The 10,936-nt window shown below is 37.6% G+C and overlaps 1 protein-coding gene across 2 annotated transcripts in view; it reads left to right on the top strand.

Annotated features, from left to right (window-relative positions):
• The first annotated feature begins 6 nt into the window (after window positions 1-6).
• Window positions 7-10,936, top strand: part of FSTL5 (follistatin like 5) — a 268,544-nt gene continuing 257,614 nt past the window's right edge. The window contains exon 1 of one of the 2 annotated variants that reach the window (XM_005415567.2): window positions 7-255. The gene's annotated coding sequence lies outside the window, so the exon portion shown is untranslated. The remainder of the gene's footprint in view (window positions 256-10,936) is intronic. The other variant, XM_031066443.1, reaches the window with a different exon arrangement.

The following is a 10,936-nucleotide window of genomic DNA, read 5'->3' on the forward strand; positions in this document are numbered from 1 at the left end:
GCCTCGGCCGCGGAGCCTCCGCGCCTGCTCCCGCCGGGAAGCGCCCTGCCGGGAGCTGAGCCCACTTTGCCCCGGAGAAGTCCTCGCTCGCTCCCTCTCTCGCTCACCGGATCGCGGCGGAGCCGCTTGTGGCTTTGTGAAAGGGAGAAGAAGTGCTGCTCTCTTTGCGATTTGCACGAGGACCCGTCGAGCTGGGGCTTTTGTTTTGTTTCTTTTTTTTTCCCTCCTTGTGGATTTCAGTGACTCTTGGACAAGGTAAGCAGCGATGCCAATATATATACACACACACACATACGTACTTTTCACGTTAATAGTAGTGGGGTGCTGGGTGGGATGCAGGAGCCGGCAATTAAAGGCAGAGCAAAGTTGGAAGCTTGGTAGCCCTTAGGTCGGTGTAGGGGCAAGGCTTGGGAAAAGGGTGCAGCTTTCAGTGAAAAGGGCTCCATAAACAGAAGATGAATCTGAGTGAAAAGTTCAAGGCTTATTTTTATTGAAAACTGGCTCTCAGGGTAATTTTTAAATGGTTGAAAATGTTTTGTATTAGAAATCTTGAATATTATAGAACTTAAAAGACATTACAGAGCCTACTTTATATAAAAACCGATTTGAGGGGACTAGAGAAGCTCTGGTTGATTCTGTCTGGGGGAGGACAGGATATGCGAGGTCATTCTGGGAAGTAGAGAGTAAAGACGGAATTAGAGAGGATTTGAAATCATAGCCGCATGTTGCTCTGTGTTCTCGTGCGTGCCTGAATACGTGTGTGACAGAAGGACGGTGATACCCAGTTACTTGACAAACAATTCAGCACTATAACGCTGTCAACTTGGGAAGCAGCACCTTTATGAAAGGGATTATTGCCACCTCTGCCTCCAAGGTCAATGTGGGATGTGTGTGTCTGTGAAAGTCGTGAATTTGTGTCCTTTGATGTTGGCTGAACATCAGGCCTGCTCCCAGGCTGCATCAAGGCGTAAATGAGAATCTTGGATTTAATAATACCGTATTATGTTGCACTTGTAGGACTGCTGTTGTCAGTAATTGAATAAAACTGAGAAGTGTGGGCAGATGTAATGTCTTTTTTTTTCTCAGCAGTGTTTAACATTTTGTGAGCTTGGTATGGAGCTGTGTTTCACAGAGGAGTTTGCTGCTGCTTCAGTGAGTTGTCAGAGTTGTGCACACGCAGAGCTCGGTGCTGCACAGGGATTTCTGCACTCACGGAGCTGGGCGCCGTGCAGTGACTTCTGCACACGCAGAGCTCAGCACCACGCAGGGCTGTCTGTCTGAGATTAAGGCAGATTCCAGAGGGAATAAGCTGCTGCTGCTGCTAGCCAGTGCTACTGAGATAACTGAACAGAATAAGCAGGTAAATGAGGTCCCCACCTTGTGTTTTTAGGATTTTGTAGCACTTCATGCTCTTTTGGTTGTGATGAATTTTCTTAGGAGCCGGGACCTGAACCACAAGCGTTTCTCTTCACAGATGCCCTGCACAGGTGCTAGGAGTTGTAGTAGCTGTGAACATAAAGTAACTTTTGTTAATGGGATGAGGCTCATGAAAGGTGACTAGTTCTTAGTATTGTAGCATTTTTTTACTCCTGCATCATTTCCTTAATGTTAAGGTAGGTTCAATGTTGCTCAGTGTTTGTATCACCTGAAGTATAAAGATAACCATCAGGCAGCAGCACAGAGCTACTAATGGGTAAAGTTGAAAGCTAGAAAAATGATGAGAAAGTAGCTCAGACAACCAAGACTTTCATTGCATTTGGGTAGAATTAGGAAATATGTTTTTATTGTTCTCTCCCCAGTCATAAAGCAGCTCTCTTCTTCCTCTCAACAGTAGGAAACGAAAGTTTATTACATAGCATTTGCACTAGTTGCAAACCTTCATTAGCAGTCCCTCCATCAGCTAAGACAGCTTTTATCACCTGTCATTGACATGAATATTAATTTGCTTTGAAATATACTGATATAATTTTAAATGATGTCTTTGAAGGTATGGAGATTCAGGATGCTTACTTTTTGAAGCCGACGCTACAAAATTATTTTGAAAAAGTTATTGTGAACCATGTGGTGCAGACATTACAATAATACTGAGGAGGAGAATGACCCACAACATTGCAACCCCAAACCCACCAATTATGTATCTAAAATTTTAATGTTTATACAGGGCCTGAATCTGCAAATCATTGTTCACTTGAGTGGTCTCTATTCATACACATAGTCTTTTTCCAGTAAACAGGACTGTCTCCATCATTACATGATTAAAAGTCATTGACCTTTCTGAGGTCAGTCATTTTACCAGCATAAATCAGATGATAAACTTTGATACTAAGACATTAATTCTGTGCTTTTAAATTTATATCTGGTTGTTTTTCCTATGTAATATTTTGCCTGCATTTGTATTAGGCTGATTTATTTGACAAATCATGTCTGAAAAATGGATATTTGAAATTATACATATACTCTGAAGGAGATAAAATGGCACTGCTATTTTTCAACAAAATGGTGTTCTAAATAGATGTATACATTAAGTGTGGTCCATAGCCATTTTGGTCATTGGTTCTAACTAGAAGAAGTCTGTCTGCAGTGTCTGCACATGCTTGTTCAAGCATATTTGTAAACTTGTGAATATGAATATGATTTTGTATAACAGGTAGTTCCAAGTATTTTATCAACATCACACAGAAGTTATTAATGACTTGACCAACCACCTGACTGAACTAATGTGAAATCAGGGAGGAGTTTTGTTACAAAAACAGGATTTAGAGAAAATTGGGGTTTAAAGAGCTACTTTATGGACCCTTCTTAAGCTGACCAGTGCACAAAGTTGTGCATGTGAGGGCACAAAACTATTGAAAATATCAGCATATGCACAACCCTGTCAGGGGTCCAAAGTTTACTTTTTCCAGTGGATCAACTGGTTATTTCCTGGTTTAAGGTCTTGGACAGCAAACGGTGATCAGTAAAAGCCCAAATATTCTAGTTGCTCCATTCTAGGTGTGTTCTAGATCTACCATGTCTAATCATGTCAGTTTTTCATCCTGTTTTTATTTGTGTGAGAGTTTCTCCAATACTCCTCTGTATTTGTTTAAAAGCAATATGCAATCTTGGAATAAAAGAATTATTACAATCAGTGATGCTTTTTAAAAGTACCAAACTTTTATTTTTAGAAAAATGCATGCTGTCCCCAACTGTGACTTTATTTAACTTTTCAGAAAATAGAAATTTTCTGTCACTCTTCTGTCGTTCTTAGAGACTATAAAATAATATTAAAAACCAAAGCTTTGCTCTGTTTTGTTAGTTTCAAATCTAAAGATGGAGCTCCAATAGGAGTAGTTCTGCCATTTAACAGATCTGAACTTGGCTTTGAAATCTCAAAGGTAAGAGGTCAAATGAAGTTTAGGAAGTAATTTCTGATTATTTTTCTCCAGACTGACAAATATTATGGGATAATTGTGGACATTAAATATTGCAGGAGTGAATCACTGACTCAAGGGGAAGCAATGACTCAAATGCCACTCTTGACTTCTACAATTTTTCTAAGCAAAAGCAGGACCACATTCGTTAACCATTCAGTGTAGCTTGGTCTGTTATGCTACATAACTTTAAAGTAAATAGATTAGCAAGTTTATTTGTAAATCTGTTTAATCCTGTTTTTTAGTTCAAGCTTTTTATTTTTTACCTTCTGAAGCCCAGGGAATACTTGTCAGCAAATGAAAAGATGGGAAACTTATTTGCATATGATTTTATACATATTTAATACAGCATGCTTTTTCCTGACTCTTGGTAGACAGAAAAGACAACAATTTTATATTATCAGAAGAGCAGCAAATAATTTATTTTCTCTGTAGCAAAGAGGCATTGAGAAAGCTGTGGGCTGACCAAGAGCAGTGGTAGTCTAGCCCCTTTGAAAATAGTGCTATGTGAAATTCCCTCTAACACCTCCAATATCAAGGGTTTCTACTGCCCAGGAAAAATATTCAGGAGAAATCAAACCCGCAGCTTTATTCTCTTCTGTAGTATTTTGCAAGTTCTTTCTTTAGGTTTTGGGTTGAGTAACCTCTAGTTACAAAGTGCTGGTAGGTTGTGTTCCTTTCTAGCAGTTGCATTTGTTAACAGATGTGTCTTCATTTGGATGGGCCAGTGCAGATCAAGGAATTACTGTACAGTTACTGTTGCAGAAGAACTTCAGAAAGGCTCCCTAATTGCTGGTGTCTTTCTTTTCCTCTATGCCATTGTTACTTCTGTTTGTATTGGCTAAATATACTGGCCAAGAGAGGTTGCTGTGGTTTAGCCAGGCACGATTCCTTACCAAGTGGGAATAAGAATGACTGGAAATCTGTTATTTGTTATCCATTTTTAGCTTCATTTGATAGCAATGCTTATGCAGGTATTTACACCTTCTATCCTAGAAATGATCATGGTAAGTCTATTCAATTAATCCCTCTTTCTACCATACGTTATGTAAAATTAGTGAATTGGTTGCATTGCTGAGTCCTGCAAATCTTAAGAAAATGAGTTCTAAAGAGTTAAATGAGGGGAGAGTTGGCAATGCTTGCACTGATTGCTTGAAGTAGGTTGGAGTTCACAGTTTATTTGCATTTGAATTAACTGAGGTTGGTGTCCAGCAGTGCTTTTCAGAGCAGACTTCAGAAAGACTTTTTTCTGTGCAATAACGTACTTGAAAATGTTAGATGGAAGATGAAGGATATTTAAAATACTTCTTTCTTTTCCTGACAGAGAGAGCTTTCTTCTCATTTTATTCCAAGTGAGGTTTATTGTAATCTGAAATATTTTTACCACTGAATAGGCGGTCTTGTGGTAAAAGCCACTATCATTTTCACATCAGCATATTAAAAACTTTGTGAAAGTATTTTTAGTTCCTTCATAAGGTATTTCCTAATATCTGCAAAAAGAAACAAAGTAATATGAAAACAGCTCATAACTTTAATCAGAAAAAAAACTTGTTCATTACTAAAAATACTCTTATTAAATGATAGGAACTTCTAGATTATTACTGTACATGCTTTTGCTTCCATTAGGAAATAAAATATTTTAGAAGCTTTCTGCATTGTAACTCTGAACTGTACATATTTTTGCTATTATAACAGGCCTTTGTCTTCCTAAATAATATGTAAATCATTATGCACATTTAAAGAAATCAACAAGCAACAAAACAAAAACAGGTAGAAAATTCTTACATGATGAGCAGTATAAATAAACTGTTTTCAAAGAGCTTGCAGATTATGATTTGTTTCAAAGTTCAACATTTCAAGTTCTATTTCCTTTATGTCTTTTCTTTTGTAAGCTTTATTTAAAACACTGCTATAACTGATGATTTGTGTTGTTTATGGGTTTTATTAAATTTTGCTATAAATTATTGCTGGGAAAGAAAAACCAAACAATCTCGCATCGTTCTAGTAGATCAATGGAAATCTTGATTCATATGCAAAAGCAGTCAAAAGAATAAATGCTACCTTTGATTTTGTTACAGCGTGAATGTAGTGCACTAATGTTACAATTATTTATGTAGTTGAGGATTGTATTTGGTGGCAATCATGGCCTCCCAGTGATAAGGAGAAACATGCAGGGTTGAAACACACTTAGCGTGTACACAGAAAAGACTAGTATCTGCTTGCTGAGGACAAACTGTAGTGCAATGGAAAGCTAAATGCACATGAATGAATGACTAATTCACAAATAGCTGTGGTTTAGAGTTGCAGTAGTCCAAATTTTTTATTCATAGAGCAGAAAATTGCCTATTGTACCTAAATAAAAGAGGAGATGCACTTTGTTAATTTTGAAAATGCTTTTGCATTTATATTTTAAGAGAAAGAGAATTATTTTGTCACATTTTGGAGAGGTTTTTGTTCCTTTTGCATCATTGTTTGTAGCAGTGTTTAATTTTTCCCTCCTAAGGGTCTGTTTTGAGTCTTAAATCAACAAAAAGCAGAAGATTTTGTAAGACATGATGTTTGTACAACATCTTGGTTAACTATTCACCTTTTATGAGAGATTTGAGACCTAAAAGAAATCTGAGATCAGGTACCTTGTTAAAGGCAGATTTTCTCAGTGTTTTACAGATATTCCTCAAGTCTGAGAGGTGAATGCTCAGAAAATTCTCTGAAAGGCAGTATCATTTCCAAACATTTGCTCAGTTATCTCTGCAGTATTCATAATAGTGCAACATCTGATATTGTCAAGGAAAGAATGTTTTGGATTGGAAGGATCTTAGAGATCAGCTCTTTCCAACCCCCTACCATGGGAAAGGACCTCTCCACTAGGCCAGAGTGCTCAAAGTCCATCCAGTCTGGCCTTGAACACTTCCAGGGCTTGGGACATCCACAGCTTCTCTGGGCAAGCTGCGTGTCAGCACATTCATAGTGAAGGATTTCCTCCTAATATGTAATCTAAAACTTCTTTCATTTTAAAGTTATTCTCCCTCATCCTATCACTACATGCCCTTGTAAAACATACCTCTTCATCTTTTGTGCAGGGCCCCTTTAGGTACCAGAAGGGCTCAGTGTGGTCTCCCTGGGACCTTCTCTTCTACAGCATGAGCAACCCTAGATCTCTGAGCCTGGAGAGGTGCTTCATAGGAGAGGTGCTCCAGCACTCTAGTCATCTTGGTGGCCCTCCTCTGGGCTTGCTCCAACAGGGCCACATCCTTATGCTGGGATTCTCAGAGCTGGATGCAGTACTCCAGCTGGGGTCTCACAGGAACAGAATGGAGGGGGAGGATCCCCACCCTTGACCTTCTGTCCAATTCCTTTGCTGCACTCCAAGATTTTCTGTGCTCCAAGTGCACGTTGCTGAGTCTTGTTGAACTTCTTGTCAGCCAGCACCCCCAAGTCCCTCTCACCAGGGACGCTCTCAATCTATTCGCCACCCAATCTTTATTTGTACTTGGAATTGTCATGACCCAGGTGTAGGACCTTGTGCTTGGCCTTGTTGAACTTGAAGAGTTGTGCACAGTCCCACCTTACAAGCCTGTCCAGGTCCATCTGGATGGCATCCTTTCCTTCTAGCTTGTTGACTAGACAGCACAGCTTGGAGTCATTGGCAAACGTGCTGATGATGCACTCAATCACACTGCATGTCACTGACAAAGATGTTAAGTAGTACCAGTCCCAATACCAACCCTTGAGGAATGCCACTTGTCACAGGTCTCCACTTGGTTATTGAGCCATTGACCACAGCATTGAGGATCTGACCATCTAGCCAATTCCTCATCCACTGAGTGGTCAATGCATCAACTCCATGCCCCTCTCGTTTAGATAAAATAATTAAATTAAATTTAAATTAATTTTTTTTAAAGTAGCGTCTTATTTGACAGTGAGCCCTTCTTTTCTCTCTGCTCTGTTTCAAGATGGAAGCATAAGTTCATCTCATAATCAGTTTTGCAGTGGAAAGGCCACAGAGAAAGAAGAGAAGCCCATTATGACAGTGCTTTGGGCTTGTCCTTGTCAAGTGGAATTAAGTTGCACAGATCCTCCCTCTCCTTGCAACAGCCAAGGTTAGCCATAACCTCAGCTCCAGTGAGAAATTGATGTTTTTAATCTTGAGGGCTGATTTTTAAGTTGAAATACAGTTCATCACAGAACTACTCTTCCATATTATCAAGTACTTCGATAGAGAGAAAATTCTTATTTAAAATAAACTACAAGACACAGCACGAGGTTATCATAGTTTGAAGACTGATTATATTTCTCATTTATTTCCAGTGCTTTTTAAGGCGAATGAATCTTAGCTAGTATATTGGAGAGTTAAAATACTTTTTTTTTTAATTGTTGGTCCTCTAACCTATATGTTGTGTTTCTATCTTTCATTTATACTATCTTTATATTCTCATGTAATTCAGAATCCCAGTGATAATTAGTGGTATGGTAGTATTCCAACACAAAAAATATATTTCTCTTTTAGATTGCTTGGTTTTTGCTAAACAGTAATATTCTGTAAATTTTTTTCTAGACCTAGATGCATGAGCTAATTTAGTTGTTTCCTTGGGACACTGAAAAAGAAAACCATAATTAACATCACTCCAGAGATTTAACTGTTATATAATGTTAATTATTTTTTGAACTGAAGACACTTTTCTAGTGGATTTAAACTGTGCTGCTTAGCTATAGTTGCATTTTAGTCTACTGTCTAATAATAGGCTGTTTCTATTATTTTATGCTTGGAGAATTTTTCTCACAGAAATATTTGAACAGTCTACATTTGTATGTTCTTGGTGCAGTCAGCAGGGTGGGGGGAGGTTTTCTGCACCTTGGAGGTTGCATTTCAAACATTAGTAGATTGCTTCAAGCATCAGATCTTAAAATTAGTGTCCCCAAAAGACTAAAAATCTAATATTTTAATATATTTATGTCCTTTATATCTTTTCTATGTGATAGTCACATTCATCTACTGCTTTAGGCTCTCAGTAATCTCTTCCATGCATAAGTAAACTTCTGAAGGGGCTGCTGTGCTTGTCTTTGTAAAAATATACATGATATCCACATAAATCATTAATAAATCTATACTGAAAATTTGATTTATACTTCCAAAGTCTCAGAAATCCATATTAAAAATAGCACCCCCCTGTTCTCATGGTTTCTCAGATAGAACAGCTCTCACATTAATAAAGAGATTTAAATGAAAGTTTGTGATATAATTTGCTGACTCTAATGATTTAGAGTGCTTTTATTAATTTATGCGCTGCATCTGACTCTTCGATGAACAGTGTGAAGTATTATGGCTAATAATTTCAGTTTTATCATTCTCTGCTTGCCTTTTGAGAGACAAAGATCCAATCTGAGTGAGTTAGACTTGTATTTTTTATAAGCTGGGCATGTTTCTGGAGTTATGAGTAAATGGTGAAAGAAAGCCTAAAGAGCTGATCACAAAGCTCTCAATGGTTAAAAAAATAAGCCAACAGATTTGTGCCTTTATTATTTTTTCTAATGAAGAAAGTGGACAGGAGATCGTATGCATGGATGAAAATTCTGAATTTTGAAATTTTTATTGTTTAAGTGTTGAGTGCTAAATATTTCCCATTAATAAAAATGTCTTCACTAGAAGGGTGGTCAGGCATTGGAGCAGGCTGCCTAGGGAAGGGGTTTTGCTGCTCTCCCTGGATGTGGTCAAGCAGTGTGTGGATGTGTCACCTGGGGACAGTCTTTAGTGGTGAACACAGCTGTGCTGGGCTAAGGGTTGGGCTCAATGATCTCAGAGGCTTTTTCCAATGGTTAATGATTCAGTGATTCTGTTCAGTTGGGGCTCTTCCAAAAAGAGCTATGAAAAGAGTTGTGATATTATATATAGGCGTTACAAAAATCATTAATGATTGTTGGGGTTTTTTTCAATATTCAGAGTAAGGACTTCTTTTAAACTTCCCATACATCTGAGATCCTTAACATCTCAGATTATAATTTTGATTTTCAACATCAACTTTCTTATCCCAGCATACAGCAGAAGGTTTCTGTGGCATATTGATTTGTATCCATCAATCATGAGATCCACTTTGGTGTTTTAAAGGAATAAAAATATTTTGAAATTTGAGGGATTTTAAAGCATCTGTTTACAATTTCTCTCTAACACTGGATTTCTGAGGTTACTGTTGGTAAAGTCAACCAATTTATGAGCCACAGCAGATTTGGGGAGGGGGAGAGGTCAAGGAGGAATACCATTTGCTTCAAAGAATTTACTGCTATCACTCTAATCAGTGAATATTTAGAGAAACGTGTCTTCTCAGCACTCTTTTTTCTGTATTTCAACTAGGTTTGTACAGCAATAATCATGAATTTTTGATTGCTTTTGACCAGTGTCTGAGAGATCAGTTTTTTTACAGTCTTGTAATAACTGCATTGGAATTATTTGTGGGACAGAAATAATGATAAGTAATTTTCTTCTATTTCTGGTATTGAGGTCCATCAGTAATTATGCACTTTGTTTTTCCTATGTTATCTTTTACATTGGGTTTACTTGATCTATTTTTGATAGCAATGTATTTCACAAAAGGCCTTTTTGGCTTCAAAAAAACAGGGTTTTTTGTGTTGAAGATTGTGTATTTAATTATCTACAACAAGTTGAAACTGTTCATCATGTAGCCTTTGCATGGAATACAAAATGTCAACTGTAAGACTTCACAAATTAAAACACCTCCATAAGGAACTTAAATTGATATACAGTGAAATAGAGAAGTGCTACTGAAAAGAGTCAAAGCACTTTAAAATGAGTCTGCAGTGTGTGTAGAGGTTCAACTAATTTGCAAAGATATGAGGCCTAAAAGTGAAACTTCCGAGTTGAAATTTCCTGATTGAAAAGGGTACATCTAGGCAGAAATATTATTCTGAAGTTTGTTAATAAGTACAAGTGGAGGAGAAACAATCCAGAGAAAGACTTTTCCATAGTAAATATTTTCACAATTTAGTTATACTTCATAGAAAGCTGTGGGGGGTTGGGAGTGGGGGGGAAAGCTGGTATTATCACAATGTGGAAATTTAATATTTGAGTTTTTGAATATGAAAAATTAATTTTTAAGAAGTGTTGCTCATGAATTTCTAATTTAGGACATTTCTGAGTTTACCCAGTCTCTCAAGACTATCAAGAATTGGAGTACGAAATGGGAGGTTATGCTTTCTAGGTGCTAAACAGTATAAACAGGAGTTGAATCCTGCCACTCCTTTTGGCTTGTACTAATATACATCTATACCCAGAAAAAGACAGAACTGCTCACAAGTGAAAGGTCAGAATTTGGCAAATCTAGGCTTAAAAAACAGAGTGGAAAGGGAGTGGTAAATGAAATAAAAAACCTAGTAATTGTACATACAAATTACCAAAAACTTTAGTGTCTGCTGTTAAGTATTCTTACAGGGAAGGACTTTAGGGACTGCGAAACTGAGAATTTTTTTTCTATTGCTCCAAGTTAAGGGGAGAGTGTCATTTTTCTTTTCAGCAG

The sequence above is a fragment of the Geospiza fortis genome, unplaced genomic scaffold (assembly GCF_000277835.1).
Source record: "Geospiza fortis unplaced genomic scaffold, GeoFor_1.0 scaffold40, whole genome shotgun sequence".
In the NCBI taxonomy this organism is placed as follows: Eukaryota; Metazoa; Chordata; class Aves; order Passeriformes; family Thraupidae; genus Geospiza; species Geospiza fortis.